Source organism: Falco naumanni, chromosome 3 (genome assembly GCF_017639655.2).
Source record: "Falco naumanni isolate bFalNau1 chromosome 3, bFalNau1.pat, whole genome shotgun sequence".
Lineage (NCBI taxonomy): Eukaryota > Metazoa > Chordata > Aves > Falconiformes > Falconidae > Falco > Falco naumanni.
The window spans coordinates 50966643-50994097 of record NC_054056.1 but is presented as its reverse complement, the minus strand read 5'-3'; positions in this window follow the sequence as shown (position 1 = coordinate 50994097).

The window sequence follows — 27455 nt, the reverse complement described above, 5'->3', positions numbered from 1 at the left end:
TAAAGCCATTTCAACTCATAAACTCTGATGTAACGAGACATGCTACATATGCCGCATTGCTCGGACCAGCAATCACGTCCTCAGTGCATGCATAGAAGAGTCACCTATTGGCATTTAACTGAGACATTGGAAAGTACACGGATACCTGCTTTGCACACAGCATTTGCTGTAGTGGCAGCAGCAACTTGACAAGGTATCAAAGTGAAGACCCAGAAAGCCTGGATCTTAACAACCCTTTCCCAGAAAGGAACCCTTACCCAAGAAGTGGTTTGAGCCAGCATGGGGTCATTGACCAGGCGGGCCTGCCAAGGCATGCTTCGCTTGGTGACACAGACTCCATGTGGGTCACATGTCCCGCTGGCTTGTGCCACTGCCCTGGCCACAGTCCCTCCTTCTGTCCATCACTCAACAGCCCTGGGGCAGCCAGCACAGAGCATACATGAGGGACACGCAGAGGTTTTAAAAAAGAAAAAATATCTCTCATAAAAATAACTCGGGAGACTCCTCACACCAAAGCTGGAAATAGCAGAGAGAACACCTCCCATGCTGGTTCAGAGGGGCCTGTGCGGCAGGGAGGGACCTCTTCTTGCTAAAGCTCCCGGTTGTCAGTTTGCATTTCAACTACGTTACTGCAGGCTCCCTGAAGATGTAACTGTTCTCTCAGAGGCACTGTACATTTACTAGCAATATAACAGGGTGATAAGATCAGCCATTTAATGCTCGCAGTGAGCAGCGCAGGAAACAAGCATCACCGTGTGCTTAATACCAGAGATAAGCTGTTGAGATGGAAGGAGATGGTTAGATGTTGTGTTGCAGTCAGACGAAAAGAAAAGCCTGATGGAGAAGTTCTGGGAGGGAGGCAGGGGCAGGATGAGAGCATGGGCAAGATTAATATAAATGAGATGTGGAGTCTTGAACACTTTATTGAGAAACAGCAGTATCTGCTGAAATTCAGAACCTGCTCTAAATAGGAAACAGGTGTCATCTTTGAATGTGCTGTACACGGGCTTTCTAGTTCAGCCTTGTGGTGCCCAGGAGAAACACTATAACTTTTTTTTATCTTACATGAGAGGACACCGGGGGGAGGAGGGAGGACTGTTGAGGAACCAGGGCAGGAGAAGTACAACAATATGTGTGTGGCTTAGAAGGAAGAAGAACGTGGTTAAGAGGGTTTTCTCTTCTTTTAAACACCATAGCAGATTAGGAGAATATTACTGGGTAAAGATTTTACCAGAGGAGCTGAAGAATGCATTCCTAAACTCAAATTTTCTTTCTGTAGTTTCAGAAAATGTATCAAAGTGCCAGGGTATCTGATTATTCAGCCCCTGCTTTGGCATCATGCAATACGAACGAGTGCCACACAGCATGGATTGAAGATTCAGAGAGAAAAAGCTGTTGGGGTTTGATAGTGTTTTGGATCTCAGAGAAATCTAAAAATACCAAATACAGCTGGCACATGTGCAGTGCTTTAGCAAGCTGAACATCTGGGAGTATTCTCAAACCTCCCCTTTTGTGTTGCTCGTTTTGCTACCAGAGAGTAGCAAAGTGCAAATGAAAACTTAGCAGATTTTTGTAGTGCTTCTATGTTCAGATACAAAGACATTACAAACAATAATGGGGAAAATTAATATATGCTAGTTTACAGCCCCCCCACTTATTCTAGTCTTAGAGGACACTTATGTTTCCTATGCTACATCTCTCTCTAGTGTTCTGGACGAACTATTCTGGTCATTGTGGAAGTATATGCACATTTCAAGTGTGTACATCAATATTTCCCTTATGGTGTAATTTAACTGAGACTTGTGGAACACTTTGCAAACTCAAAATGAACTTCACATAATGAGGTAGAAATAGCAATCATGTCACCCACCATTCAAAGACATTATTTCTGTTGATACAGTGCTTACTTTTAATACAGTGATGTCAATGCAAAAAGCTTCCCTGTAACTGAAAAGTGGCAAAATAAAGATCCAGGTCCAAAATAAATAAAGCAGTTCTGCTATTCTAGAGAAGGAGTATTGCTATAGACGTCAGCAACAAGAGGATTTCAATCAGTCATTTGACTTTTGCTCATTGATTCATATTACACAATCTTATCTAATAAGACTACTTAAGAGAGTAACTACAACTGTTATGTCTCTGGCTGTCATGCACGCTTGACAGATAGGGTCAAAGAGTATAGCATCTGCAATAGGCTGTTTTCAAGTCTTAGACAAATAGCATAATTTTGGAATCTTCTGGATCAAACAGTAACTTCCAAAGGTATATGCATGTTAGAAGCTTCTATTAGTTAGAAAGGAATAGGATTTTGCCAGAACCAAACTCAACAGGGGACAAAAAGTGTGAAATGACAGCAGCCAAGGCCAGAATCTGATTTAGGTGGCCTGGAGGTCATCCAAAATTAAGGGGGAAAACACATTTTTTTGTTGTTGTTATTTTTTTAATACATCCTTCAAACTGTTTAGCCACATGGTTGAGATTTTTAAAAAATATATCAATACAGGTTCTGTGGTAAGCAATGCAATTCAAAAAAGAAAAGCATGGATGCTGTCAGCTGAGTGGATCTTTTCTTTGGGCAGTGCTTTTCTGCACATCCTCAGGTGGGCAGTCAGCACTATCTCCTGGAAAATAAACACTTAGGGAAATAATACTCAGAGGACAGGTCAGCACAACACCCCCAAGTTCACACTGTGCTGGGCTGTAAGTAAGCAGTAGGGAAAAGGCTGAACAAGGAACTTCTGAATAGTCTCTGCCATATACTTGTTTCAACAAAGAATTGCCTTCAAATTTCAAGGGGATGAAGACAAGCTAAAAGCATGAAAGAGGATCCTGTTTACCAAGGGCTTTGGCTTCCACATGGCCAAAAGGTATTGTAACAAACTCCTCCACCATCTTGTAAGGTGAAAACAAAGCATATTGGAGAAAAACATATCAGTGAATACTGATCATATAAACTGACTTGACAAGAGCTTCACTGACTTGCAGAGAAATCCCTGAGTTACATAGAAATCATACACTAAATGTATAACAAAAGATATATTCATTCCACACCAACATCTTCCACATGCGTACAGATTATGTAAAAAACCAGCCATCCTTCTCCTGTGATGGATGTTCTGCTTTTGCAGGCTGGCCTGCTTGCACAGTCACTGAGAGACAAAGCTAGGGGAGACAAAGAGATACAAATACCCATGTCCATGCAACAAGGCAGATTTTGTATTAGAAGAGAATGCACATGCATATGTTTATATACACTAATCAGTCAGAGGGAAATTTCCACAGACCATGTGAGCTATTACTTAGAGAAATATTGGAAAGAATCATAGAATCATTTAGGTTGGAAAAGACCTTTAAGATCATCGAGTTCAACCATTAACCCAACACTGCCAAGTCCATCATTAAACCATCTCCCTAAGGCCACATTTACAAGTCTTTTAAATACCTCCAGGGATGGTGACTCAACCACTTCCCTGGGCAGCCTCTTCCAATGTCTGACAACCCTTTCGGTGAAGAAATTTTTCCTGATATCCAAACTAAACCTCCCTGGGTGCAACGTGAGCCCATTTCTTCTTGTCCTGACACTTGTTACTTGGGGGAAGAGACCAACCGCCACCTGCCTACAGCCTCCTTTCAGGCAGCTGTAGAGAGCAATAAGGTCCCCCCTGAGTGTCCCTTTCTCCAGGCTGAACAACCCCAGTTCCCCCAGCCGCTCCTCATGAGACTTGTGCTCCAGACCCTTCACCAGCTTCGCTGCCCTTCTCTGGACACGCTCCAGCACCTCCATGTCCCTCCTGCAGTGAGGGGCCCAGAACTGAACACGGGATTTGAGGTGGGGCCTCACCAGTGCCCAGCACAGGAGGACAATCACTGCCCTTGTCCTGCTGGCCACACTGGGGGGGATACAAGCCAGGATGCTGTTGGCCTTCTTGGCCCCCTGGGCACACTGCTGGCTCGTGTTCAGCCGGCTGTCCACCCCCACCCCCAGGTCCTTTCCCCCCAGGCAGCTTTCCAGCCACCCTTCCCCAAGCCCATAGCACTGTGTGGGGTTGTTGTGATTCACATGCAGGACCCGGCACTTCTCCTTGTTGAACCTCACACAACCGGCCTTGGCCCATCGGTCCAGCCTGTCCAGATCCCTCTGCAGAGCCTCCTGCCCTCAAGCAGATCAACACTCCCCTCCAATCTGGTGTCGCCTGTAAACTTATTGAGATTGTGCTTGATACCCTTGTCCAGATCACTGATAAAGACATTAATCAGAACTGGCCCCAGTATTGAGGCCTGGGGAACACCACTAGTGACTACCACTCTTTGAGCCTGGCCAGCCAGCCATTTTTTCACCCAGAAAAAAGTGTGCCCATCTAGGCCATGAGCAGTCCGTTTCTCCAGGAGAATGCTGTGTGAAAAAGTGTTGATGACTTTACTAAAGCCTAGATAGACAACATCCACAGCCTTTGCTTCATCTGCTAAGTGGGTCACCTTGTCATAGGATATCAGGTTAGTAAAGCAGGACCTGCCTTTCATAAACCCACGCTGACTGGGCCTGGTCACCTGGTTGTCCTCTATGTGGCACTAAAGATGATCTGCTCCATAACCTTCTCTGGCACTGAGGTCAGACTGACAAGGCTGTAGTTCCCCAGATCCTCCTTCCAGCCCTTCTTGTAGATGGGCATCACATTTGATAACCTCCAGTCAGCTGGGACCTCCGTGGTTAGCCAGACTGCTGATAAATGACTGTAAGTGTCTTTATGACCACTTACTTCCACCAGCTCCCTCAGTACCCTCAGATATCTGGCTCCATAGACCTGTGTGTCTCTAAGTGGTGTAGCAGGTCACTGACCATTTCCCCTTGGATTATGGGGGTTTCATTCTGCTCCCCGTCCCTGTCTTCCAGCTCAGGGGGCTGGGTACCCAGAGAACAGTCGGTCTTTTGATTAGACTGCAACAAAGGTGACATTAAGTACATCAGCTTTTTCCTTATCCTTTGTCACTATGTTTTCCTCTGCATCCAATAAAGGACAGAAAATCTCCTTAGCCCTCCTTTTTTTTTTTTTTTTTTTTTTTTTTTTTTGCTGACGTATTTATTTATTATGTATGAACACATTTCTAGAACCATTTTTATCATTTTTTATTGCAGTAGCCAGATTAAGGCTTTGCTGGGGTTTGGCCCTTCTAATTATCTCCCTGAATAACCTCACAACATCTTTGTAGTCTCCTGAGTTCCCTTCCCCTTCTTCCAGAGGTCATAATTTTTTTTTTCCCCGAGTTACAGCCAAAGCTCTCTATTCAGCCAGGATGGTCTTATTGCCTGCCAGCTTGTCTTTCAGCACATGGGTACAGCCTGCTCCTGTGCCTTTAAGGCTTCCTTCTTGAAGAATGGCCAACCTTCCTGGGCTCCTTTGCCCTGCAGGACTGTCTCCCAAGGGATTCTGTCAACCAGTCTCCTAAAGAAGCCTAAGTCTGCCCTCCAGAAGTCCAAGGTAGCAGTTCTGCTGACCCCCCTCCTTACTACTCCAAGAATCGAAAACTCTATCATTTCATGATGACTATGCCCAAGACAGCCTCCCACCATCACTCACCCTCCAGTCCCTCACTGCTCACAAACAGCAGGTCCAGCAGGGTGCCTTCCCTAGCTGGCTCACTGACCAGCTGTGTCAGGAAGTTATCTTCCACACGCTCCGGGAACCTCTTAGGCTGTTCCCTCTCTGCTCTCTTGTATTTTCAGCAGACATCTGGTAGGTTGAAGTCCCCCACAAGAATAAGAGCTAATGATTGTGAGAGTTCTCCCAGTTGCTTATAGAATATTTCATCTGCTTCTTCAGCCTGGTTGAGTGGTCTATATCACTGCCACTATATCACAGAATCACAGATAATATTTTTTGCCTTCCCCCTGATTCTTACTCATAAACACTCAACCCTATCATCACCATCATTAAGCTCTAGACAGTCAAAACACTCCCTCACATACAGGGCTACCCCACCGCCTCTCCTTCCTTGCCTGTCCCTTCTGAAGAGTTTATAGCCATCCATTGCAGCACTCCAGTTGTGCGAGTCACCCCACCACGTTTCCATGATGGCAACTATGTCATAGTTTTCCTGCTGCACAATGGCTTCCGGCTTCTCCAGTTTGTTGCCCATGCAGTGTGCACTGGTGTAGATGTACTTCAGCTGGGCTGTTGATCCTGCCACCTTTCTGGGGAAAGAAGCCTTGATTCCTGTGTGGCCATTCTCAGCTGCTTCCATGCTTTCTAACACCAATAACCCTTGTATCTTTGCTGCTACATGGGTCTCCCTTCCCTACCTCCACTGAGACGGTGGACCAAAGGACCTCGCTAGCACGAGGCAAACATTGGCGTGCTGACCCCAGGCTTATCTCTAATGAGCCTGATTTTATCCCTTTTTCCCTTCAAATCAAATATTTTGATTTGAACAAGGTAACTCACAAAGACAATGCTTCTTGAAGCTCAGGCTAGAAGTATTGAAGTATTTTATAATATCAGTTTAGGGTGTCACAAAGGTTGAGCCAAGGAGGCAGGTGCCCTGTGCAGTGGTGTAAGCTGGTCCACCCAGCCCCACATAGCAGGAGACTGCTGGTTGAACACATTCCTGGCTCAGTGAAGCCTCTCTGCAGACCTGTATCAATCTTTATAACCATTTTAATAATCTAAATCTAGCTGAGATGAACTTTCCTATGGTGTTTGCCACCAATTTATTTAAGAATTTTAATTAAGTAGTCATCAAACAGTAACTGCTTAGAAAAGTCATTGTTTCTGTATGTTCATCCTTAACATGGTGCCTATGGACATTATTTACAGCAGCCATTGTGTGCCACAGCCACCAGCAGCTATCAAACGCATATTCTATGAATCAAAATCACTGAATTCCTACTGCCATCAAAAATGAGGACGCTCTGCAAAGCTGTTAGGACCACCCACAATGCATACATTGGGTAATGCATCCTCACAAAAATGGCAGCCAGGGAATTACAATTATGCTTTCTCAGTCCCCTCTCCCTAAAATCAAAACAGAAATAAACAAATAACCTTTTCCTTTCTTAGCCCTCTGTCCCCAGTAAATACAACAAAGTGGGCCAGTGCAAAACTAAGCAATAAATGAAATGGAATATTTGGGGGGATCAGGTGTTCTGTGTCCAGATCATCTTTAAAACCTCAATAGGGAGAGTTACAGGCAGGCTGCAAAAGCTGAAGAATGGCCAGATCACAGGATTTGTAATTAGAGTGAGTACATGGTGCTTCCTCACTGGAAAAAAAAAAAAAAAAAAAAGAAAGATGAGCAGCTGTCTCAGCAATATTGGAGTCAGTGAGGACTCCCAGTGAAATCAGATACTCGTCTGCAGAGAAAGCGAGTACCGTACATCCATCAGGCGGGCATGTGTCACAGCTAGTTGAAGAGAAATGGCTTCTAGAAAGTTAAGCTTCCTATGAAACCTCAGCACATCTATTAATAAGGGAGAATGAAAAGAAGGCTAGAAAATAAACTAGAAATACAAGCAGTAGTCACCTGAGGCTGCACATGATTAACTTCACATTACGTGCCTCTACAAGGAGAAAAATTCAAAGAAATACTTTATTGCATTAGATAATGGTAAAAATAAACTGGTGTGGCTTACATACCCATGTGTAACAATTTCAAGATTCAGGCAATTATTTGGGATCTGATTCTAGTTTTATACCAGTTCTGTGTTGGCATAACTGCATTTATATTGGGATAAGTTTCAATGGAGTAATTGCACACATCCATCAATTTAAACAGACAGAGATGCTCCCAAGCTTTTGTTTCAGCTCTGAAAAAATACTAGGGCTTTTCTTAAGAACCAAGAGTTCAAAATTTTGTCCTGTACTGTACAAATATTATTTTACTATTGCAAAGCAATGTCTTCAAGGTGGTCAGTAAAGGAGCCTGGGAGCCAGATTAATAAGCGACACAGTTTACAATAGATGCTGACCTGAGAGGTCTCAGAGACAGGGAAATTCACACAACTGGGTCTTTTCTCTCTCTGCTCTGCTGCTAGCACTATGCCTCATATATATTCTGCACAGCAGACCAGCTTTGCTCTCACTCCAGGACCCCATCTGCCAGACGTAACTGGTCACTGCCATACCAGCAGCTATCCCTCAGAGACAGTGAGGACAACACGTACCTTCCCCTGGCACATCCCAGCCGAGACCTGCTGTTATCACCACTCAGTGAGCACTGCAGCAGCAAGAGGCACAGACCTCCCTTCTTGCCTCACACACTCTTTTTCTTCTTGTTTACTAAAATGTCATCACCACTTCAAGCTATGACTTGCAGGTCTCCTTTGCTGCCACCTAAGCGGGTCCCATAACATGCCGACAACTGCATCCACCTCATGGAGTCACAGAGCAGGCACGAGGGGCAGAGGTGCTAAGAATACTGGGTTTCCTTTGAAGCCAAGCAAAGGGGCTAGAAGTGAGAAGCAAAGATGGAAACATCAGCCCTCTTTTTTTAACCACAGAGAACTTTTATTGTGTCTGTGTTTCCATAATGTTTCTAAACAATATTATGACCTGAAAGTGAAACGGTATTAAGTTGAATCTAATTTAAAGTGCTTTAAAAACAGGTAATTGGCAAAGCAGACTAACAAAATTACGTGCCTGCAGGACGACGTGTTTTCATTTCTCCTCAGCAGGGAAACAGACTTAGGTGCAGCACCATGCTTCTTTCTTCCTCTTGCAGGCAGGAGAGCAAGAGAAGTAGTAGCATCAGGGAAATGTTATTCTTCCTTTGCCTTGGAACACGCACTGCTTCCCAGGAAAGTGAAATTGCTACCATTCTGTGAAAGTCGGATAGCAATTAATCTGCACCCCCTCCACAGCTAGATCAAATGGGGCTTCCATCTGTCCACCCTAAAATGCGTGGTGGGCTGAGATCTGCGGGGAGATGAGCCATTCTCACTGTTCCTCCTCATGCAGACAGCATCACTGTGAAGCCTTGTGCAGCAAAGAGGCTGGATGGGACACTGTAGTCCGGCCCTGCCCTTCTCTGTCCTGGGCAAGGAGGACTTTGTCAGCAGGACTATGCCAAAGGGCTTGGCACACTCTCCCTTTTGGTTGTGTAATGTAACTTTAGAAACCAGTGCAGGGACATATGCCGGGCCCGGCAGAAAAGTGTCCAGAGCTATGGCTGGCATAGACAGCACATGTCCTGTGTACAAACTCCTTCACCTGGAACACGGATGATAACAGACTAAAACATCAGTACACAAACATAGAAAAAAGCCTCACTGACAATTTACATCCTTCCTGACGATGTCTAAGACCTGAAATCAAAGATGTACAACCTAATAAAACTTCTGCAGAAGAGAGAGTCAGCATGGCAGTCTTGGGCTCCAGGGCAGGTGAATCTCCCTGCAGGTTAGCCATGGGAAAGCTCAGTGTTTCAGCAAAGTCAGCAGCGTTGGCTTCTGCAGCTGCCGAGGACTGAGCAGCAGCACTGTGGGGTGACCCATCTCATGTGGGCCATTTCTCCAAGGGCTGAGTGGGTCACCCTTCTAGAGGCGACCTTCTCACACTTGCCATTGACTGGTTCACACTCTGGTTCAGATCAGATGTCTGATTTTCCATGGCTTGGACTAGGGTAGATGGGTCCTTCCCCTTCTTCTGCTTGAATACAAGCTTCTACAGTGAACTTTCTTTTCTTTCACTGCTAGTTTTTGACCAAATCAGCATTTGCGGTCTCAATCTGATAAGCTCACATGGCTTGGCAGCAAGATTTTTGCAGGGCTTTTTATTAGTAGTTCTCATAAATGGTATTAATTAATTATGGTATGAATTTACACTGCATGTCATAAATTTTAGGCTTCTGTGTTTCTAGCAGGGCAAACATTCTGCATTTTCCAGGCAGCCAGCTGTCTTTTCACTCACAGGTCCACCCATGTAGTCCACCCAGCCCTGGCAGCAGGCATGGTATGCCCTCTGTTACAATGCCCCAAAGCAGCAGAATTTTTCTGTTAACATAATACAACTTCATTTCTAATGATTTCGTAGTGCTTTTCCCAAATTGAATTTTTAATTTTTTTGGTAGTATTCAATCCTGCAAACAGCTAAGCTATACACTTAAAGAAGCTGCAAAATGAGTTTATAGTTTTCTACATTTGTCTGTTTTGTTTATAAAAAGAGTGTAAAATGACATATGTTCTTTGAACCAACTCTTAAAGCAATTAAAGTTGTTTGCTAATAAAAGTTTGTTGGTTTCATAATACAGACAGAAATATGTAACTGGGCTGTACAAGCAAACTTAAACTCATACTTCAGACTGATCATTTTTGTTCATCACTTCATCTGTAATACATTGCAGAATATTTTACAAAAAATCCTTTGCATATATGAAGCTACAAAGGAATTATCTTAATATTTAATTAATGACTAGAAGACTCATTACACAGTCCCAGATTTTGTAAAATTATCTGTATAAAATGTCATAAAGATACCACATAGACAAGTTAGCGTGTCTGTGTTAATAGGCTTCCTTACAGGAATGATTTTTTACAATAAAAGCACTTGCTGCAGCACTGGCTTTACCAGTGTGGTACTCATGCAAAATAAAACTGATCTCAAGAATACTGAATTTTAACCTACAAGGCAAAGGCAGGCTGAGAAGACAGTGTCAAGTGAGAAGTTTCTAAAGGAAATCCAATTGAAAGAAAAGGCTTTTAGTGAGACATTGCAGTGAAGGGAAACACCTACATACATCAACCAAGTGAGGATTTGCTCCTTTGTCCAATAAAAAGAGGGCATATTACAAAGCCACCCTGCATAATCAGCTGAAGGAAACACACTAGTTTGTTTTCTTCTTGATGAATAATTAGCATGCAGTTAATTAAGAGGAAAAATATATGCTAATGCATTCAATAGGGAAGTTTTTAGCTACTCCAATATATGTTTTAACAATTGAACGTGTGCAAAATAACTTTTTTTCCAGGAAAAGGGTACTAGTTGAAAACATCAGCTGTGCTTAAATATAATCCCCATTATATGTTATCATTTTGTGACTAGAGAGAACTTGTAGTTGCAGAAAGTGTACTACAAAAACTGTATCCTCCTGTACAAAATTACATAAAAGCAAGCAGAATCCAATTGAAATTCAATTAAAAATGAGATAAAGCAGAAGCATAAACCTCACTTATATATGGGACTTTCTCCAGCTTCATCCTTTGCATTGTCAAAACTCAAACAGACGGAGCAGAAGGAGTGCATTCAGTTCTGAAACTGAAGCCAGAACAACAAGCAGAAGATCCAGGCAATCTGCTGTGTTCCTCACAAGGAGAATTTACAAATAGTGGGAATGTTTTTAATTGTCCGTCTCTCACAAAAAGAAAGGAAAATAGCTTAATGGCAACACAAACTTTTAAAGTCAGACACATCTAGGAGTATTGTGTTAATACTCTGCATACAAACAACAGGTGTAAAAATTCAAGCACCAAAAACTAACATACTGAAAAATCAAGAGGGGAAAGAAAGGAGAATCAAACTGAGAGAAATACTGGGCAGATCTACTTCTGTAAGTAGTCATAGATCCACTGTGCAACAGCCCTTTTTTCTTCACCCTTCTTCCCTACCCCCTCTAAAGGTCGACCCTACCACACATTTACTCATGGCCTGTGAAAATATTGTCCGTATGATATGTGTTGTTTATAGACATATGAATTGCAACTCGTATGCATGCTTTTAGTTCATGTATTTCAACAGGCAACTGTGAACCTCACTTCTTTCTAAATAGGTTGTCTGGGCCCTGAAATTTTATGAAGTAAAGTGGGGATCTAAAATCTGATTCAGTAGTCTATGGTGCCTACAGAATGTCCTCTCTCCCTTGCTGGCAATCTGTGCAATTTCCCTTCTCCTTACTAGATATAGCCCAATTATCCCAATGCAATGTTGCCTGTGGAGAATAGGGTAGGTTTCTAACATTTGCAGATATGTTGGGTGTTGCAGCTATGCTCAGAACAATCCTCCATGCAGTAAGCAGGCTTCAAGGTGCTCCACAGCATCAGAAATGACAGGTACTAACTGATTTTTGATACGACTGTGGCACTTACCAAGGAATGGGGAAAGAAACTTCTCCCCAAACCTTACTCTGGACACTTACTTTGTCACAGCTATGTTTACGTACAGTCCATGTGGTTCACGTGTATGTTGTGGCACAGGTCAAAGTGTATGCAGTTGGTATACATGCGAACTTTTGTGCCTAAGCAGATGCATATTGAAAAGGGAGCAACTATAAAACCTATATATTTAAATGTGAATATTATAATATCGTCTTCATAATTATCATTCCCCTTGCTAGTTTCCAACATGCTCTGGGAGGATCAAAACACAGCTGCTTCCCTACTGAGAATTTTCACACTTATACCAGCCCCAGGTTTGTTTCTGTCCCGGCCAACAGACGGCTCGGAGCTGTTGGTCCCTGGGCATGGCAGAGCTACGACTGTTGACTGTTACTTTCAAAAGAAGGCTAAAACTGACAGGCTGTTTGAATACAACTAAGGAGAGAAAAGGAGAAGGACTTAGCTCAATCCAAATGACGGTCCTGCAAATCTTGACTGTTTTCCTTTAAGCCAACTCCAACTAGCAATTTTTTCCCTCGTTTCTACAAGAACATCAGCAGTTGAAACACCAGTGTGGGCTTAAGGAGAAAATGGATTTTCACCATATGAACTGTATGCATAATTTCCAGATAGGAAATGGCATGTTACTTTATTCACATACATTCACATTCATTTATTCACATGAAAAATAGTTCATATTCTCAGCTATGATTGACATAAGGTACGAAGAGGATTTCTTCTGTAAAAAAAAGCAAACAAATTACGAGGAGTAGGAAGCAATAAGGTTGTTTATTAACACTCTTCTATCTTCACCCTCCTGCCCACCCCATCACCCATGAAATGGCATTCCAAATCCTTGACAGAAAATGATAATATATAATATCAACCATACGTTCTCTGCCATTCCCATCTGAACCTCCAGCACTGCAAATGTAGTCATCTTCTTTCCACAGCGGGAAACAGCAAACATTCATACTTGTGCATTACCTTTATTTGGCACTCAAACCCCCGTGAAGCAGAAATTTTGCCATTTAACACAATACCAGCCTTACAATATACCACGTTTTGAAGGGTAAAGAAAAGCCTACAGTGTCTGAACAGATTCAAGACACTTTACTAGCATTCTTGCAAGTCTCCTGTTTGATTTGCATGATTATTCAGGTGATGGAGGTTACTTACCCTGAGCAATGGGAGGAAACCAAACTATGATTTTGCATACACAAATATGCATAGATTGAGGGGCTTTTATTCATTTCCTGGAAGATTATTGGCAATGCCTATAGTAATGCCTATTTTGTTAATGTTAGCTTTTATTATAACCATCTCCAGGAAACTGCAACATTCCCAGAGATACTCCTTGAGCAGAAAAGAAACTACATTCATGGAATACATTTCTTGTTGCAAATTATTTACCTGAGGCAAAAATGTTTATCAACCTTTCTAATTTGGTTGCATAGCACAAGCTCCTGTAACATGGTGAGCTCAACAATTAAGTGGTTTCCCAGTTTAATGTTTAAAAAAAATAATTATATAAGCATTGCTGAATGAGAAAGTACTTTTCAGCCATTTACATCAAGGGACAACATTGCGTTCATTTTACTTTGCAAGTTCTGGCACTGAATGAAACAAGACTGGGTTTTTTTTAATGGTTTGGGTCAGAGATCAGGAAAAAGAACTTTAACAAAAAATTTAGTCAAAGTAAAATTCAGTTGTATGTTACAAAGATCTCAAAGTTTATAAAGAACTGCATTTAACGTCAAAGATTATTGGATAGCTGTGCTGGACTCAGAAGGCGTAAATTCCCTATCACAGCAAGGCGCAGGGAAGAGGAGCAGTATCTGATTCTCCAAGGTTCAGTAAATGTGGAGCAACTGTAATTAATCTTAAGTGACTCGTGATGTAGTATCACTGTAGCACAGGATGGATGACAGGGAGGTGTTCCCAGGAGAAAGAAGTGAGTAATTTGGTGCCTCATGGAAAGCGCTTAGAGACATAAGAGAGAAGACTGACTTAGCAAATGTCATGGTGCATATAGAATGACTAGAGGTGAGCCAACGTCCTGCTGGTGACACCAAGGACAGGATTCCCTCCTGCCTGTTTACTAGCAATGGACACAAAATACTTTCACTGATCCACCAGTCAGGGAAAAATCCTCCCCTACCAGCATTACTCCCTTCCTCTTTGTTCTATAGATTTTAAAATAAAGATGTCAAATGAGCAAAGAAGTGTTCACACATTTCCAGAGCCTACAAGAAAGCTTGCAAGGGTCTGTGCCAGCTGGGTCATTTCTATAAAGATGCTTATGGCACAGACGACTTGTGTGGTATGTCCTCAAGGATGAAGCTTCCCAAAGGGATGCAGGGAACAAAGATGGGATGGAGGGGGTGGGCAGGGGCAGGGAAGCCCCTGGACTCCTGAGCTGTGTGCAACAGGCAGTCTGCATACAGATGGTCCAAAGGGAAGGCTGTCGAGAAGCACTCTGTGAGGGACATCAGTGCAGATGGTGCAGACTGCACAGCTCAGCACCGTGTGGAAGCAGCCTGAGGTTGAAATAAATGGCAGTTCTGTGAGAATCCAAGATTAAGTTTTGGCGGGGATTTGGTGATTCATTTTCCCAGAAGATTTTCATTTAATACGAACAGAACATTTTTTTTTTTAGAGGTAAATGTGCGATGCTTGGTAGAACTTAATTAATTAAAGTTGGCCAAAAACCAGACCGTCTTGGTCTCTGGTTGTTTCTGCTTTTGTTAGCTAAGGAACATTGGACTGGTTCAATACTTCCAGTGAGAGCACCAACACACGTGCCAGGTGCACAGGGAGGTGTCGTTTGCAAGAGGGCTCTTCCCCATGAATCCAAAAGTGATGATTAAAAGACTGAGTCATGTGAATCGCTGACCTGCTGGGTATATCCCTTTTCAGAAGAAATGCTCTCTGTTATTTACCATCCTCAGAGGCATGCTGGCTATTTAACTGTGTGGATGAGAGAGACCTGATCCTGTCTTTGAACAGCTTCGAGAGTAAATTATGGTAGATAAGATATGAGATGAGATGAGATGAGATGAGATGAGATGAGATGAGATGAGATGATGATATGATATGATATGATATGATATGATATGATATGATATGATATGATATGATAGCAAGACAGAATGGGTTTAGGGTGGAAAGGCAGGGAGAAATCGACAAGATGCTCTGTCATACATGATAAATATATATGCATGTAATTGTGTGTGTCTATGTATGTGTATGTTCTATACATAATTGATACAAAAAGATATGTTATTTAGCTTTCACTTCCTTTCCCAGAAGTTGTTTGTGTGTTTGTGAGTGTGGTTTTCCAGTGTTTTCTGGTGGCAGGGCCACATTACATGTGAAGAAGTGTCTTCTTCACTCAGAGAGCAACATTCCTGCATCTGAAGTCAGTGTCCTGAAATTCAGAGCCTGCTTGTGGTGATCTCTCACCCAGAAGTTTTAGGTTACTGATGTCGCCTCTCATGCGCTTGTGGCAGCTGTCACAATCAGCCACAAAAGTACCTGTATTCCAGCAACATCAGAAGTGGTTTAAGTCAAATCATCAAAACCAATTAAAACAAATAACTAAGCATACAGAAGAATGCACTCAGCCTAAGATGCTCTAGTAGACCAACGCATCTGTGCACCCAGCTGTTTGGTGTACGAAGCAGATGTGACAAGATGTTTGGATCTGGTGGTGTTTATGTATCAGGAGATTTGGGCTGGATGGATTCACAGGCTATAACAAATGTCCTCATTTATCCTTGCTTGTTCCTATGCTATAGCCTATTCCAGGGGACAGACACATGGCATACAGAGAACCCCATACAGCAGCGACACTGACATCTAGTATATATATATATACACTAGCAAATATACTAGCAGGTCTCTATAAAAGCCATCTTAGGGAAAAAAAAGCCCTTTGTGAAGCTTCTAACTCTCAAAAATGAATTTTTTAACTCTAATTGAGAGCATGTTCAATAATAAGGAATATAACAAAATTGTTCTTGAAGTCTTTACACAATTCTTATTCAAAAAAAAATCCCACAAGCTTATATGGTAATGTGTTCTGACTCATGGGATTTTATAGTGTGGATCTCCCAGTGCTTGGGATTGCAATTCAAGCACTGCATTTGGAGTCAAATGCTTTGTGAGAATCTTCTTCTGCCCTCAGCCTCTTACCCCCATAGCTTTTTTGTCCTCTGGTTGCAGAGAAAAGCCTGAAAACATAACCCATATTAAGTCTCAAACACCAGACGGCAAACAGAAATACACAACATTTATTTATTATTTTTTTTTAATCTCCTGATTTTTAACACTTAGAGTTGGCAATATTGCAACTGGAATTTGGTTTGAATGAAGACTGAGGGCTGAATGCCAACTTGCTCACTCTATTTCTCTGAAGAAAAGCAATGCTTGGAAATGCCTGGAAACGAAGGGCCTGATTCACAACTTCCTTCCAGGCAGCTCAGTGCTGCCTTACCCTGTCTGTAAGCCTAGATCCAAAAATTCATGCATATTCCAAACTAGGTCCAAATCTAAATAGTACAAATAGTCTCTTTCTTTAGAACATGCTAACCTCAGGTCCAAAACGCTTTCATTTCTGTCATATGTGAAATCTGGATCTGTTTTAAATAAGGCCACCTCTACCTAAAACCCATCTGTAAAACATCTGAAACAGAGTACGCAGAATAATCTGAGGATCTCTTTTTAAAAATGTTTTTTCCCTGTTGTGTATCCTGCAAGTGTTGCCACGAGGAATATGGTGCAGCAGCAACTGAAAAGGCGCTGCTTATTCTCTCTGAGTAAAATGGCTTCTAAACTCACACGCCTGGACTGTAGTGCTTCCTCAAAGGCACCAAACACTGGAATTCAATACAAAAAGGAAATCTGGTTCTACTACTTCCAAAAATTCTAGGAATCTTAATGAATGTAGATGTATCTACCAAGATTTTCCAGACTGTTGGTGTGTCTACTGAAAATTTCATCTCCTCTTTTTGGATCAAACAAGGTTAATTTATTGCTTTCATTTTAGTTAATAAGAGATTGGGGTGGGGGGTGGTGGGGGGAAGCTGAGGTGGAAGCCTTACATCTCCCACACGCCACCCCAAATCCTCTGTGCATCCAGGACACCAAGGGCAAATTGTGTCTGCATATTCCTCTACTGCCAGCACCACTCCTTAGGCTGCTCAAACAGCACAGTCTTACAGCCTACAAAAGGTACTCAGCACCTTTCTGCTTTCAGGTCTGTGGCTCAGTTTTGGGGCTCTGGGCCTCAGTGTGCTCTGGTTTTGAACAGTAAAAAATATTGTAGAAATCATTTCATATGAAGAGTTAACATGAAATGCTCTTTTTACAACAAAGGATGTTGTTGACAAGGTGACGAGTTTGATCGGTCACGTGAAATGGAACTGGTGCTACAGGTTTTAAGTATCGTCTCCTGACAGCTCATGCATTAAGCCACAATATACTCATATATAGATTTAGTGCGTTCAAGAATCAATGGGAAAGACAGTACATCTACTCTGAAGGCTCACATTTGATTGCAGTGATCCATAAGCATTGTCCTGGTGCTCCTCTCCATAACGAGTAACATAGCAATGTCTGGGACTGCTTGTCATGCCTCAGAAAGGCTCTTCATCATAGCAACAAGCAAATAATTCCAATTTTCCTGGTGCACATTCCAGTGCAATCCCCTCCACTACTGCTGCAGCACGTTCTCACACACAAGCAGTGCGTGAGGATAGACAAAAGCTGGCCACTGCTGTTCTCAGAACTGTCTCACGTGTTCACTTGCACTGGCAAGGACAAGGTTTCTGCAGCAGAAGCGTATTACCTCAGCTGCTAGTGGCCTGTGTCACTGAAATACTTTCCATCAAAGGGAAACCTCTGTGAAGCAGCAGAGCGCAAGGGCCAGCTGTCAGCTTCAACTTTTGTACTACTTAACCCTCTTCCTCCTTCTACAGTAGCTCTTCAGATGAAAAAGGTTCTCTTTGCTTTTGATGTCACCTCCCAACAGTCTAGTGCAAGTATTTGATACTGTGGAAAATCAGATATATTGGCAGCAGGCTGCACAGGCTCTCTTATGAGTATATTTTAATTTCTAGTAACCTGCTCGCCATTTGTGGACACAGACTTAGTCTAGTATGACTATAAATCACAAAGTTTGCTGTTGTTTGCTGGGGAGAGATAGAAAACTGTATCAGACAGAGCAGTGAGAGGATGTTACCAAAGCTTCCCGAACCCTACAGACTCCATCACACCCGTTCTTCCCCTTGTGGAGAGCCAACAGGAAAAGAACCATTCATATATGCATAAACATATCATATCTTTGCATACAATGCAAACCCTTGCCTGGACACTGCAGTAAAAATGTTGGAGAAAGTACCTTTGTAGGAGATGGCTGAAAATTATGCCAGTGCAGCTGAAGCGCAGTTGTTGCTACTTGTAACTTGTGACAGCAAACAAAAATGGCTCTGTTAATGAGCCATGATTTTGATATACTCATTCCTTATCAGTATAAGGTAACTGACGGATTTACCTTGAAAACATAGATGAGCTCACCTCTGCTCCTGATCTGTACAGCTATAGGCTGTGTGTCATTGGCGAGCCATGTGTGTATCACGTGCTTGTGGCATGACAAAGGGAAGACGGGCTCTGCCTCCAAAAGGATGTGCATGTATGCTCTTTCTTGTACAATTTTAGCTGTCACATGGCAGTGGATATCAGAGACGTTACACACGGGACAGAATGTTTGCAGTTATGCTCCTATCAAAGGACCAGAAGTTATAACAAAAAAATTGTGATTCCTCAGCTCGAAAAGTGACATCAGTAGCTAGCCTTGCTGCTGTGCCTGACCAGCATGAATCATGCCCACAGCAAGACAGTCACACACATACTACACACTGTGCTGGCCTGGGGTGACCCTTGGGTCCTGAATGCATTTTATTCTCTAACGGTACATCTGAGGCCTAGCAGGAACAGAAGGGGACTAGAAAAGAAAAGGTTTTTACAAGATGCTTAATCAAAGGTGCACAGCTATGGGTTTTTTTTAGACGTGCTTCCCTTTCCCTAGCTTTTAGTTTCACTTTGCAGTTTCTAAGCCATCCAAAAAAAAATGCATCAGCTAGTGGTAGAAATATGATTTCACATGGAAAGAATCCCACATAAGATAATATCATCAGGATGACAAGTTTTTAAATAAAAGCATCTACAGGCAGGTATGTAGGTTCATTCATGTTTAGTCATCTATCTAAATGGATTAACCTACAAAGCATTAAGCATCTGCAGTTCTCACTGACTCTCTCAACACCTGCCCAGGACTCAGTGAAGGTTTTGCTGCCCAGCTTTGGAAGCACAGCAGTTTTGATTTTAAAACCCAGACCTGGCTTTACAATCAACCAGAAAGTTTTTTGTTTGTTGGGTTTTGGTGTTGTTTTTTTTTTAAAAAAAAAAAAAGAAAAGAAAAGAAAAGAAAAGAAAAGAAAAGAAAAGAAAAGAAAAGAAAAGAAAAGAAAAGAAAAGAAAAGAAAAGAAAAGAAAAGAAAAGAAAAGAAAAGAAAAGAAAAGAAAAGAAAAGAAAAGAAAAGAAAAGAAAAGAAAAGAAAAGAAAAGAAAAGAAAAGAAAAGAAAAGAAAAGAAAAGAAAAGAAAAGAAAAGAAAAGAAAAACATTCACTGTAGTAGGGAAAGAAACAGCAATGGAAAAATTAGTAACAGGAAAATGTAAAAGACTTGATTCTGTTGTGATCAGCATACAGAAATCTTTACTTGTGTGAAGTATATTCAGTCTCATGTTGAAATCAGTCTGAAAAGGGAACTAGCGTTAAGAGTAGGAAGTACAGAGAGAGCTTTAAAAAAATACTGTAAGCTTTCCAAAACATTTTAAAGTTAAACAAAATCCGCTTCTAGGAGGTTCCATTTCAGCTTACTTCCTTAACTTAGCTTCCTGCTAAAACTTTCCAGTTCAACATGCTGACAGCAAATCACTGAAGGATTGCTCCCTAACTTCACTCCTTCCAAGGAATGCATTCTTTGGTGCAAATAAAGATATTGCTATGTGTGCAGAGAATAACCTATTCCCTACAAAAGCATGTGGGTATCTCAAAATCCTGGGCATATGATGATGGCAATACCAAATTAATCAGGCGTCCTGAGTCAGCAGTGTTTCTAACCTCTGTAAAGGGCAATTCCCTTAGGTCAAGTTGAGGTCACTAGAGCAATGCAGGGAAACCTGTAAACTGTGTACGAGTCCCAAGTTACCGACTTGATTTATGGCTGCAACACAGTATTTTCCAGCATTTACAGGGGACTCTTACGCTGAAAATCTGAACTAATTATCTGAAAATAACATCTGTTGCATTCAAGTTCCAAAGCATGCACCTATTAACAAGAAGGATCAGAAAAGCACTGATTATTTACACATCGTCTATTTTAACTACCTGGTAGCAGTACTGGAATCGTAATAGTTTCCTGATCTCCCTGAGTCCCTCATCACACAACAAGAACTCATGGCTCCTCCAGGAGACACCAGAATAATTAACATACCTTTGAAACATCTTCACCTTTAACAAATGCAGTGGGGCTAAGAACACAGCTTTGCGATTAGACCACAAGATAAAAGATGCCAGCCATTAAAAAGCAGGTTTGCCAAATCTACCGCTGAGTTGCTTTTTCTTTGCTTATCTGTGTATCTGCTGTTGTACAAAAGAGCTTTCAAGAACTGGTCTGAAGAAGCATTCTCATTCTTTCTTCCCATAAAAAAGCAGACCTGGCACAGGCACAGTAAATAAAAATAACAAGCATATGATGCCCAAGATGCATGTGAACATTAAGTGACGTTGGCAGCCCCCGCAAATAGAACTCCAGTTAAAAATAGCCTTTGTCTAAATGTGGAAAGTGAGTAAATATAGTAGCAGTTTCAGCTTACTATGGAGGCTTACAGGCTCCAAGTAACAGAGCTTATTATAGAGCATGTGCGTCAGCGAAGGGGAGAAAAGGGAGAAAAGAAAGGCGACGCATTCTGCAATTAGTATCTACAATGAGACGTAAATTAACTTTTCTCCTTATTATTTTTCTTGTTTGAAAAGTGGACAAAGGAAGAAGCACTCGTGAATTGTTACAGTGCTGAAGAGAAAACGAGCTGGGATTGAGGAAAAAGCTGAAACTAGCACCAAAGAGCAACACAGGGAGCTTTCTGCACAAAGGCTGGTTGCACAGAAAATGAGATGTAAAAAGAGAGGACAGGACAGATTTTGATCTCCGACTCTCTGAGACAAGTAAGGAGTACAGTAACCTGGCTGGAGGGAGCTCTCCTGGATTTGCATGCACTCATTTGAACATAAGCCAGTGAGCCAACTTTTGAGGTGACTGAAAAGAAAGTGACATCAATGCTTTCCCCTGCCTCTATTCACTCCCTACTTTCAAGGAAATCTCACGAGTTTCCGGTGATTGCAGAACTTGCTTCACTGAATCAGTATATCTGCTTTACCTCAGATTTCACTTCATAAGCAACTTGCAATGTAGTTCAGGCTGGGAACAAACAAAACCTGTGGGGTAACTTACACCTGAGGAAGGGTATATACTGCAGAACGCAGGTATACATTAAGTAACATCCTCAGGAGGTTATTTCTAAATGTGACACTGCAGTCAGGGGATCCTTGAGAGAAACAGTCCCTGTTTTGTGTCTCTGATCTCAGTCAGAGGTAAGGGTGGGAAAGAGCCTTCTTATTTCTTCCAATGCTCAATTCATTTAAAGGAAAACTCCCCCAAAGCTCCAAATCCTCCCCTGTTCGCACAGAAAAGGACATTTTTCATGGGGTTCAGCATGCTTCTGCTTCTGTACAGGGTTTCTTTTCTTCTTACTCTGCATTGAGAAGAATGGGGTGACAGTGCGTAACAGAAAAATGTGCGGGAGTGTTAGATGCGATGCAGCGTGATATAGAAGTAGTGGCCAGCTAAGAGTTGTCAGCAAAGTTGTCTTATTCAAATGGCATGGTAAATAAATGCTATAAATTCCTAAGTTGAGCCTAAATTAGCTTTTGGCATAGTGCATCGCTGTAAGAAGTTAATTTTGCAGCTCCAAGGAATAGCCTTATATGGTTCCCTTAAGTAATCACGCTAAATGAATGTTTAAGTGAGAACCATTTGCCTATGCAAAGCTAGAACCATGTATAACCTCTTACACAACTACATAACACAGCAATGCTGGCTAGTTTCCAAAATTTTGGTTTATGTACAAATTATTTCTGTTAACTGCAACCAACACCTGAGCCAAAAAGGAGCTATCTGGAAAATACTAGCATGGCAGCATGACTTCTTAGGATTAATAATTTAGCATTTGTCCTGGTCTGTCTTCACAGCTGTGTAAAAGAAACCCTTTCACCCCCACCCCCAATTTCCAGTATGACAAAGAATAGGTTTGGCAATTTCCTTTACTTTCATTGTTTTGCTAAGAAAGAAGAAATCAGAAAAGAAGGAAAAGAGAAAACCACTATGCCAAAAGCTTCATTAGCTATCTCAAAAGAAAGTCAACCTCCTCCTAGTCTTGTGCATCATTGTTCTAGTATTTGTGCTGTTTCTCTGGTATTCTTGTCTTAGAGCCATCAGGAGCTGCACAAAATGTATTCAGGAAAAGCAATTACAACATAAGCTGTGTAAGCTTAATACTGATTGCTTCTCCCTCTCTCCTTCCCTCCCCCCCTTGCATCCTCCACCACCTATAAATATGGCAAGTTGAACTATTAGGGATAACTGAAAAAGTTCAGACAGACATGCCTATGTCTATTAGTCATCATTCATGCATTGTACCAAAATAACCAGCAATAGATTCCGTCTTGTTTCTTGCTAGAGAGTGCTGTTGAGTTCTTGCATTCACAATAAATCTGTTTGGAAGACTGCCCTTAAAGAGTTGCCATGGCGATTATTTTGATATCACAAAGTAGAGGAAGCTAAAGTACTTACTAGCCATATCCAAAATCTTGTCTTCTTGGGGAGGAAAAAAAAATATGAAATCAGCAGATGGCATTTGTCAGAAATTCAACATTCTGATTATTACCGGAGTTGTGGTTTGAAGGAATTGTGGGTTTTGAGGTTTTCTGGCCAGAAAAGGGAGAATGAATGGGATGAGAGGAAGGGAATGGAAAAAAAGAAATTCCGTGTATTTGGCATATATATATATATATATATATGTCAACTCCCTTTACCTTACACTATTACAACAGTTTAGAAATGGTTCTTATAACAGTAGGTATTAAGTAATGAAAATATTTGAAAGCATCTCTTTCCATACTATTTACTAAATAATTAACATGCTGTAACACAAAGAAGGGGAAATCGTTATCTCCTTGTGAAAACATCACAGACTTCCCAATGGTTGATTAAAGCTCCCTTTTGCACCTTTCTTGTGATGGAATTACAACGGGAGTATGAGAAATGTCCCAAAGAAATCCAGGTATCAGTCCTTGTACTCTGCACAGTACAAGTGCAGGAATGGGGCTTTTCAAACTGGGCTGTATATTTGGTGTGACCATAACCCAGACCGTGAATTTAGGCTGATTTAGCCAAATTAGTTCACCATTTCACTTCAGTACAGAAAGAAAAGAGAAAAAAACTTTGAACTTAGCTGCTCAAATCCCTATTTGCTGAATTCTCCAGTCAATCTAGTGCCTGCACATGGATTTTATACAGATTTAAATTTTAAAGTGTGGTAACAAGTTGGGATGGGTATGTGTGCTACCATGCACTAAGACATGACGTTAAGCATCTGTAGAGCATTAAGGAGCAATGGCTGGTCATGCCAGCACAGTACAGTACTGTACAGATACTAGCTTGTGTCCGAGAAGCAGAGTAACTACATTAGGTACGAGATATGTAGCTCGGGCAGAGTGCCATGCTGACAGGGCTATAATGCTTCTCAGATTTGGAGTTAGCTCAGGTATTACTTCAGGAGGCTGCCGTGCATGATTTAGGAGAGTTGCAATGTGTCATACAGCTTTCTTCATTCACAAGCCTCTTCTTTTGCTCCTTTTAGCTGTCAGTTTTCCTCCGAGGCAATAGCAGCTTCCACTTCTTCACATACAAAGAATCCAGAGTTTTGGTGAAAAACAGCTTTGTTTACTTTAAACTTTATTTACTTAAGACTGTAAAATTGGCCCCTTTCTGGTGAAAGGTGCCAGATGAGCAGCTCCAGGAACTGAAACTCTTTATTCACTCTGGAGCTCATTTGCAGCCCATTGGAGTCAATGACAAGCCTCTAATTGACCAGTTTTCTGGCTCCTGGGTCAGACCTTCACAGGACAGGCAGCAGCTGTGCAAACTCCCTCCCCAGTGCACCTCTGAGGGGGAGCTCAGGTCTGAGCACGGGGGGCGGTTCAGCCCCAGATCCCACTCAGAAACTGCAGCTGCTGAACAGCAACAGGTCTTCACCTAGTTTCTTTTTCCAAAGAGGCAGTGTTCAGGGCCTGGCGATAATGGAGTTTTTGCTGCCTCTGACACCTCTGGTGTGTGCTCCCCAGCACTGCCCTCTGCCAGTTCAATGCCAGCAAGGAGAACGGAAGAAGATCAGCACTTCATCTCACCTTGAGATGAACCACGTTCAGCTGCTGCTCAGGACAGTTGGTCGCTACTGTCCTTTGGGATTATTTGTGTTTTCCCAAATGCTTTTCCATCTTTATAATCGGTGTGTGTGTGTGTGTATTGCATTTTTTACTGCCAAAAACTGGAACCTGATTTGTGTGTGGGAAAGCAAAAGGCAGAAAAAAGAGCATCAGTATGACAGATTCTCACCCCTCCTTCTAATTAAGGTGGTTTTGGGGTGCGAGGGAGTGACTTGTTGAAGAATTTCCAAAAAATCTTTCACAGGACATGCTTTATTAAGAAAGGAGAAAAAAAAAAAAAAAAAAGTAAAAAAACCAGAACACCACCAAACAAACTCCTAAACAACATAACCAAAACGAGCTTTGCTAATTTTAGTTTCCATTTATGCATGGCCAAGATTTCCAGAATTACTTCGGGTCACTTTTGACCAAGAAAGTTTGTCACTTTTGACCAAGTTTGGCTTCAGGTTAGTGACTGGTCATAAGACCTTTCTGCTCCATAAGCCTCTGAACTATCTAGGTCCTGTTAGCATCTTCTTTCCCTGCAGAGCTGAAGAGTGACCCAACAGTCCTCAGCGACACTGGTGACAACTTTTCACAGGCAAAGGATAGAAAAAGTGAAGAGCTGTGGCCAGAAAGGGCAGAAATGAAAAGCATTGCTGTGCAATAGGAAACTTGAAAGGGCAGCTGAGGACTGTGTTATAAGAGTGCATCTGAAGATAATTCAAATAAATTGCACAGTTAGTAGGAAGCTCAAGAACGCAGGCAAAGATATAGTCCTGAGAGGAACATTGAAATTATTTTACTCAGCCAGTTTCTTCTCTTAATGGGCAGAGAAATTGCAAAGAGGTAGCACATGCTGATAATTTATTTCTGTTGTTCAAAACTTTTGTTCAGCACCACATCATCTGTAAAGACAATATTTAGGCACTATGTACACGGTTAAAGTTTCCTGCTATAATAAGAATGCTGTGTCTTAAAGTTTAGTTTCACCATACATCTCAAAATATTTATTGACATGGAAACAATACCTCTCTACCTCTTCTGTTATTACCACCACCAAGATTTCCCTGAGGAAAATGATTGTTTAATAATTGACTTATAGCAGATGTTAGAATGAATGATAGAATATTAACCAGGGCAATTTTTGAATGGAAAGTCTGAAACAGTGCACTAGAAGTTCCAGCAAGTAGTAGATGCAGAACTCAAAAAAGTAACAGAAGAGAGGGGGCATCAGTTCCACAGTAGAATAAGCATGCTCCAGGGACATCTTCATTTAAGGCGGGGTGTCAGTATAAGTGATTTAAAGCCTTGGTTCAAAGTTATCTGAAATCACAAGAAATACTGTTGACTTGGCTGGAAGGACATGACACCTGGGGAGCAAGCTGCTGAGAGAAAGGCTAGGCCAGACAGCATCAGTGTTTGCTGGTTTGACCTCTCTTTTCTTTATTATATCTACAACTTGGACGGGCTGACAAAAGTGAGTCTGGGTCTGCTAATTCTCTCGTAGGTGCTTCTCCGCTCAGAAAGACAGTTCTTACAATCCTGTTTGTTCACATATTGCTAAATTATCAGTGTGTTCTTTTTTATCTCTGTCAGTCTTATTTCCTTATTTCTTCATGTAATGAGTTGTCTAATTACTGCGACATCAATTCCTTAAGGAACTTCAAATAATTACATCTGTGTATTTCAATGACATCCTGAAGAGTTTGGGGGAGGTTTGCTTCAGGCTCAATAGCATCAGGTGCCTCCTGGTACATACACTTTCTGCCAAGATCTCCCTGCTTCCCTACTCTCCGAAACATCTAGAAACAAATATCTAAGTCCTAATTAAAACAATCAAAGTACTGGATCTGACTCAGGAATTGTCATTGTAATTTTAAGAGCTGCTTTCTCTGCACAGTTGTACAAATCATCTCATTTTATTTGTAATCTTCATGTTGCAATGAAACCAAGTTTCAGTTTTCCTTCCTTTCACTTTCAAAGAGGGTCAAATTACACAGTTTCTCTTGCTGTAGTTATGTATACTCAAAGGAGCAATAGAAACAGCAAGGAGCCAGAAAAGTTTGCTTTATTTTGTTACAGGATTGGTGTCATCTACAATGTGTTTTCTCTTTCTTAATGTGCAGGCAGAACTGCAGTGCTGTTTGCCTTTCACTGAGCCAAGGAAGGGCCAGGGGGAGCTGTGTAGGAATAGCAGTGGAAGAGGGGCACCACATTGGCCTCTAGGACAGACCAGCTCTTGAAACGCAGTGCCTTTCCCTACCAGTGTCAGCTGAGACACCCACAACACAGGATACTGTCCCTGTATCCCGGTATCGTTTTGCATGAGTAGAAAAACAACAGAGTAACACAGTAGATGTGCAGGTTCCCACCCCCCCAAACCAGCAGTCCTGAGCCACCTGAACAATACGTCAGGATTCACCCTTCCTAGAGTCACACATCCATACCTGTGATACTCACCTAAACTTTAAAGCAAAAAAAGGCATTTCTAGGGTGGATTCATCTCATTTTACATACAGCTATGTAAAATAATCCAGGTAAATTATACCACAGAAACCCCCTTCTCCCACTTCTCAGACTATAAAGTCAAGGATAAAAGCTTACATGTTGTAAGGTCCACCTTAGTTCTGTTAAGGGCATGTGGGAAAAAGCTTGTTCTCTTGGTAGAGAGGACACTTGAGGGAAGAAAGAAGGGAAGAAGGTCAGTGGTGTAAACGTACCTAACTGCACAGTCAGAAGACTATACTTACCATGACCTTGA